This window comes from Hydra viridissima, unplaced genomic scaffold, assembly GCF_058129835.1.
Source record: "Hydra viridissima isolate aposymbiotic clone 2 unplaced genomic scaffold, HvirCarnegie_v1 scaffold_5, whole genome shotgun sequence".
Classification (NCBI taxonomy): Eukaryota; Metazoa; Cnidaria; class Hydrozoa; order Anthoathecata; family Hydridae; genus Hydra; species Hydra viridissima.
In genome coordinates, this window is record NW_028324304.1 from 8,193,438 (window position 1) to 8,201,813 (window position 8,376).

Sequence of the window (8,376 nt, forward strand, 5' to 3'; positions counted from 1 at the left end):
AGAAAATGCTAATTTCATTTGCTTGTTTCCTCAAGACTTTAAAAACATAAACCACATTTATCAAGACCACGTTTCAAGCGATATGAAGATAGAAGAGTTTAAAAAGTTTTGTAAATATTGCTGGTCTCAACCTCACGGATTCGCCGTCATTGATTTATCCTCTAAAAAGGATTGTGGGAAATATCGAAGCGGATTTGACAATTTTTATTTTCCACACTCTATATAAAAAGATGAGCGGATTTTATCTCCTTGCAAAAGCAAAAAAAGAAACTCCAACCATAAGAAACAGCGTCATCCAAACCGAGTTTGACAACCCCATTGAATTTGATCCTAATAAAAAGTATGAAATGGCTCTTGTCGGCTTTGACACTATTCACAGCTACACCAACATCAATTCGACAAATAATGTTTTCAGATACAGTCCTAACGCTGGTTCAAACAGCTACACCATTTACATCGAAGAAGGAGCGTATGAAATTAGCGAGATTAATGATTATCTTCAGAAGGAAATGGAAAAACAAGTTGGAACCTTGTATAGAAAGGATGGTGTTGTTATCGGTGCAAACCTAATGACTTTAAGATCTACTCTGAAATTTGGAAAACCTGGAACTACAACAAAATATTGGGTGGATTTCAACGTGAATAACAGTTTAGCTCCTGTTCTAGGATTTAATAAAGCAGAATATACCTATGTAGAGAAAAAAGAAGATCCTGCTAATCCAGATAAAGTCACAAGTTATATTGACTATTACGAGTCTGAAGCAATTTCGAGAATAGACGACGTGACCCTCATTAGAATCACAAACGATGCGATCGGAGCATCTTATGATGATGGAAAAAGATCAACTGACATTTACTCTTTTCATCCCGACTCTCCTCCAGGCTACAAAATTAGCGAAAAACCCTTCCACTTGATATACTTACCCATAGTGGTGGGTAGAATTTCAAGAATGGAAACAAGAATTTTAGATCAAAACAATAACTTGATCGACTTTAGAGGTGAAGACATTATCCTCAGACTTCATGTGAGAGAAAGAATAAGCTCTATGCTTCAAGACCTTTTTACGAGCAGCGCTGTTCAACGATAATTTTTTTCTTTTATTTTAAAAATGAGTTACCAAAAAGTAAAATTACACATTTCACAAAGTCAATCTGATAAAATTAAAAAAGCGATTCAAGAAAAGAGTGATGTCAATATAAGACTATCTCATCAAGACTTGAACGGTGAACATATTCTCGCTATCACTCATGCGCAATTGAACAAAATTACAAAAGCGTATGAATCTGGAAAAGGTGTTACGCTCAAACTGAGCAAAAGGCAACTTGCATACAACTCAACCATTGAAGGTGGATTTATCGGAGCTCTTTTACCGTTACTAGGTATGTTAGGTAGCACACTTGCAACAAGAGTAGTTCCAGCTCTAGCCACCGGATTGTTAGCAGGTGTAGGTTCTTCTGCTGGCTCTGCTATGGTTGATAAAATTGCAGGAAGAGGAATCGTTTATTTGAAAAAGAATGGAAATGGAATGAAAATGACTGCTGCAGGATCAGGAATCTTTTTAAGACCTTGGGTGAAACCTACTATTGGTGAAGGACTCTTTGTTAAAAATGGAAAAGACTATCAATCTATTGGATCTGGATTATTGCTCGGACCAAACTCACCCTTTAATAGCATTCCCTTTTTAGGTGCTATTCTATGAATAAACTCTTGTAAATTTTATATATAAAGATATATAAAATTATTCTTTAATTTTACTCATATTGAAATTTGCTTTCGTATTCTTAACAATATCTTCACTATAATCACGATAAATTCTTTTGTCATCGTTAGCATGCACTAAACTCCTATTCACTGTTTTTCTCATTTCAATATGATTATATGTATCAATAGCAGATTTTAATCTTATTAAAACTTCTTCGAATGATAGCATTTGAATCATTTGTATAAACGATTTTTTAACACACTTTGGAAGCTTTCGAACGTTTTTTTCTAATTTAAGATATCTTCTAGATTTCTCATTACGATATTTCACTTCTTCATTATTAAGAATATAAAGAAGATCGAATTCATCTATTTCATCCATTTTTATTACATAAGAAATTTATTTAACTCAAAATTCATTTTTTTTATCTGTATATCTTACAAGACGTTACATTTATGAGCTATGATAAACTCTTTCCTATAGAATAAATTATTAAAAAATGAGCATTGTCTTATTGAACACGAAAATTATGGGAAAGTTTGACAAGGATAACATTGATGATATGACACACTTAAGATCCATATTTCTTCTTTTAGAAAACAAACGCGAACTGTCAGATGAAGCTATTAAGCATCTGATGGAGACTAAAGACGAATTGGATAAACGCAAGACTGAAAAAATGACTTTTATCGCCAAGACAAACCATCTCATTCAGCGATATCAAGACATCCTGCAGACGCAGCTTTCGTTCGAAGATCGCTCTAAATTTGACGAAGAAAAAAACCAGCTTCAACGTCAATATTTTACCATTGCAGAAGAAACACTTTCTCAACGACAGTGGACTGATATTAAAATTGCTCAAAAACTAGTCTTGCATACTAAATGTAAATTTTGCATCAACGATGATCCGAGTCAGTTTGAAATGGACGATAGCAATAAAAAATACTGTCTCTTGTGTTCGGGGCAACAAGAAATGTTAGAAACAACTGTTCCGTATAAATACTACGACCGATCCAATTCGATGAACAAGTACACTTACTCGCGTATCATTCATTTTCAAGAATGCATAAAACAATATCAAGGTAAACAAAATTGCAAGATTCCCGAAGAAGTCTTTGAAAATTTGGAGAAAAAATTCAAGGCGCTCAACTTATTGATCAATTCGGAAAACACCAATGTAAAATACTCTCGCATCACCAAAGAACACATTTTGATCTTTTTAAAACAACTCAACTACACGAACCAGTATGAAAACGTCAACTATATCTATTACGTGCTCGTCGGTAAGCGAGACGATATAGAATATCTGGAAGAGCAGTTGATTAAAGATTTTAAGGATCTGTCTTTCTTATACGATTTAGTGTACGGAAAAGACAAGCCAAAAGAATTAAAAAGAAAGAGTTTCATGAACGCGCAGTACATTTTGTTTCAGCTGCTTCAAAATAGAAGTCATCCATGTCGCTTGGAAGATTTTTCAGTTTTAAAGACCATTGACAAGAAAAGATTTTACGACGACATTTGCTCTCATCTGTTTGCGAAACTCGGATGGAATTTTACACCTACCTTTTAATTATAAAACCATGCTTTACATTTATGGACTATGATCAACTCTTTGGCTCAGAACACGAGGCAGAGGCAGATGCAAAAAGCTTGATCGCAGAGTGCAGAAAGATTATCGAGGAAAACAAAGAAATTTCAGGTAAGTCAAAAAGCTTGATCGCAGAGTGCAGAAAGATTATCAACGAGACAAAAAAAAGGTAAGTCAACAAAACAAATAGCAATGCGACAGAATTCATGATGACAGAAAATTAAAAACACGACGCCATCTTGAATTTCCTTAAGTATAGAAAAGTATCAATGTAGTATTAAGAAATGTCAATGCGCCAGAATCGGCAAGTCATAGTAGTGATATATTACAGTATATAAAATTAACAATGATAACATGATGTAATGTATAGTATATATCAATTTTATATATATATATATATATATATATATATATATATATATATATATATATATATATATATATATATATATATATATATATATATATGTAAATATATATATACTTCCAATAGTTTTATTAACTTAATACACTAACATTGAAAATAGCTTTTCCTACACTGTATAATACTATAAATTGTGTTGGTAAAGATTCCATGACAGTCTCTGAGAACATGAAATATATATATATATATATATATATATATATATATATATATATATATATATATATATATATATATATATATATATATATATATACATACATATATATACATATATATAAAATATAATGTAGCAATACATATTTTTATTTAAATAGTTTGCTAATTAAAACATACTAAGCTTCCCAAGAAGAACCTCTTTGTTTTCTCTGATTTATATTGCTAGTAACATTTTAAGTTCTTTAGACAGCATTTTATTTGTTGTGTATTTGTGTATTATTTTGTTGTGTATTTGTGTATTATATGGCATATTTATCGACTATTTATACTTTTCTTTAGTCAAACACTATGAAAAATTTGTTTAACCAGAATTACTATCGAAAACCTTCATAAATAAGTATGGAATTTTAAATTCATGCATGCATTGTTAACGAAGGAACTGAATAATCGATTAAATGTAGATTTTAAGTAATTAGTTTATTATGAAGTTACCAAAATCCTTTTAAGCTTTATCTATAAAATATCTGCATAAAAACACAAACAAAGAATGTTCAATGATTTTGAAGCGCTAACGTTGTTCCAACAATGGCTGCCAAAAATCACGAAGAAAATATCTAAGATTGAGATCAAAAATCTATCTGAAGTTTTTTTTCGAAAAAACGCATTTTTTATCTGAAAAGGCGATTCCCTTGCTCGTTTATAGCATTGGATTTAATAGCGAAGTTTTTATCTTAAAAACGGAGTTTTTAGAATGTTTATAGCAATGGACTTTTTTTTTCTTCGCTTTTTACGGTAAAAACTTCGTGTTTTACGGAAAAAACTTCGTTTTTTATGTTTATAGCATTGGCCCCAGGTTATATTTCTATAGAGTATGGTTGCATAAATAAACCAGTTTTTCAGTATTTTAAGTTTCTGTGTTTTAAAACGTAAAATAGTTTTAACAGTAACACTTAACGTTTCCTAAGTTTTTTAAGTTTAAAGTTTATTAAGTATTCGTTATTTAAAATTTTTTAGGATAACTCATCTGTGTTTTGAAATATTAAATATTTAATAAGTAATTAAATTATCAAATATTAAATTAGTAAAACCATATTTCACAGTTCATTTCAAATATATACAGTATTGTAAAAAAGTTAAGAACCACTAAATAAAAAAAAATTTTTTTCAAATAAATTTAATTAATTTTTATTCTAAAGATAATAAAATAGTCCTTTTCTTCAAACATATTAAATAGAACATGAGAAAAAAGATTTTTTTTTTTTTGAAAAATAATTAATAGAACCTTTAAAAATAAGGATTAAATATTATGTGTTAGTTTTTTTTTATATTTTTTTTTGTGAAAAAGTTAAGAACCACAAAGATTTTTGTGCTAAATGCGGCGGAAACATCTTTTTTAATTTATTTTTACCTTTTTTGTTTAAATATTTTATCAATGACCTGAGTCATTACCAAAAAACCAATAAAAGTATTTAATTCCAAACAAAAAAAAGTTATTTTCTTTTAAAAAAATGAGCAGAAAAGCTATTACCTATGAAGATCGTGTAAAAGTGGTACACTTTCATCAGGAAGGAAAATCCGCTCGTAAAAATTGGAAATATAATAAAGCGATCACATAGTGCTAACAATCATCAAAAGATTCAAAGAGACAAAATCTTACGTTGATGATTGCCTAATAATCAGGGGGGCGAAGAAAAATAGAACCATGCAGTCGCATGAATTAAGAAGGGTATGGAAGCTTTCAAATGGACATCAAGCATTGGCATCACTTGTGCGTAGGAAACTAATAGCTAACAATACGTTATGGAAAAAAACTGTTCTAAAACCGCGACTTACCAAACAAAATATAAAAAAGCAAAAAGAATTTTGCCAAAGTGTCGAAGATAGGACAAAACAAAAATGGAGGACAGTAATGTTCATTGATGAGATGAATATCAAGGTTGATAACTGAAAAAACCGAATTTTGATTAGCAGGCAGTCTTCAAAAAATTATAATCTCGATTGTATCGTTCAAAGAACAAAACAAGGTCGGTTGGAATATGGTGTTGCATGACATTTAATGGTCTCGGTATGTTTAAATTGTTTGATGGTTGACTCAACTCTATTTATTACGTCGTTATTTTAAATAACAACTTGTTACCGTCAATTGATGCACTTGAGCAAAGCATTCCGTTCATTTTTTAGCAAAACAATGCACCATGTCACAGGGCTAAAATTGTCTCTGAATGGATTGAAAGCAAAAATATTGAGCGTCTAACTTGGCCACCAAATAGCCCAGATCTAAATTGCATTGAAAACCTTTGGAGTTGGCCTGATAAAGATATTGCCAAGAAAGCGTCAAGGAGCCTTGAGAAGTTATGCAATATTTTATCAGCAATACTTGGAAATGTTCCCAAAAATATTTTAGAGAATTTAATAAATTCAATGCCAAATCATATTAATGAGTGCTTAAAAATTCATTATAGAATTATACGGTATTAGGTAAAAATTACCGTTTTTTGTTCTGTGGTTCTTAACTTTTTCACAATTTTTTTTTTAAATAAAAATTACCTCAAAACTTTAAATACCTTTTTTTTATTTGTTTAAAGATTTTTATCATTATTATTTTTTTTTATTTTGTTTGTCTATTTTCTAAAATTTATTATTATTATTATTTTACCAGAAAAATATATTCAGTTAAATAAAAATTTAAAAACAAAAATAAATTGTGATTTTTTTTTTTGGTGGTTCTTAACTTTTTCACACTACTGTAATTTTTAACATTTAAAATATAACGGATGCATTTGTAAGATAGCATTTGGAGTTGAGATATAAATGGTGTTTAAATTATAAACAAAATAATAGTTAAAACAATTTATTTGTGTAAACAATATATATATATATATATATATATATATATATATATATATATGTTTATTCACTACATTTTATTTTTTCTTCTTTTTTCTATTTCTCTCCTTTTGAAAGATAATACAGTATCTTTGTGTTTGCTACCACTTACAATCTTTTGTTCATTATTATAAAAAATATTTATTACTGTTTGATTGACAAGAGGAAATTGCCACTCAAAATGAGTACCACAAAGAAATTTTTGGTTCAAATTATATTCATATAAAATATTTTTGCTAACTTTTCTGATGTCAAGAGTTTCCAGCGTAAGTAGACTTTGTTTTACTACATCAAGCATAACAAAGCAACTAATAACATGACTTGCAATTAACTTTGAGATTTTTTAAGTAACTTTCTGCATATCTAGCAATAAAAATAGCAACCTCTCTACTGTCTTCATCTAACTCACATTCCTGAATTTAATTATTAAAAAGTTCTGAAATTGAATTCAAATTCACTTCTGAATAAAAAGGTTTTAAATCCAGTTTTAAAAAGTCAAAGTTCTTTTTTAATAATGATCTCATTTGCAAAATTCTACCACTAAGGTTAAATCTACCATTGCGGTATTCACCAGATTGCTGGAGATACATTTCATCAAAAAGAATAATATAATTATTGCTTATTTTGTCCTCAATTAACAATATCTTTAATTATTTTATTGAATCAATTCCACCTGATACTAACTTTTTTAATAATGACTTTGACGGTAAAGGAAGTTGTCCCAAAAGATGCGAAAAGCCTGAGATGATTAATACCTTTGCATTAGTGCAAAACGTAACAAAAGTTGTTAAAAATTAAGATAATATTTTTTTACGACGTAATGAGTCATGACGGATTTAGTATTATCTGAAAAAGGAGAATACCTTTAAATATAAACAAAACGATCTCTAAGCACAACTTTTTCAGTAATGTTCAGTCTAACGGTAACACTTCGATAGTTGTTATTATCCACTTGTATAACAAGTGATTTGTGGTACGATTAGAAAATCCGACGTTTTTTATAAACTTCCCGAGTCGCCCTTAACACCACTGAAAAGAGTGAACCTCGTTAACGAAATTTTGAGATATAAAGTTGATTAGCGAAGTAAAGGTTTGTTTTTTTTATGGGGCGAAACCATGTGATCAAAGTGACATTTTTACTTAAATGTTGAAAAGCTAATACTTGGGAAATGAGTCTCTTCTGCCGTTGGTAAAAAAAGTATATAATGATCAGTAAATAAAAATATCAGTAACGAGCAAACAATATTGTATGGCCAATCTTTTATGGTTGCTTGTTGACCTGTGATTAAAAGATTTAAACTGGCCTATGAAATATTAGATTTTTAAATATTTTGTCGCTGTTTCAAGCAAAAAAAAAAAAATTATTCTCAAGTTTGAAAGTTTTACATGAAAATATCTTAAACCAGTTGTCTTATCGCCATGTTTATCTTTTTGTTTTTGGTTTTTACTTGAAAATGAATTTCATGTTTCACTTAATCATTTCTAATTTTTGTGCTTCATTAACATATACTTGGTATATGTAAACTCAGTACATCTTAAAACCTTAAAAATATAAATACTTGCAGGTACATACATTCATGCATGCATACATACATTCATGCATACATGCATGTATG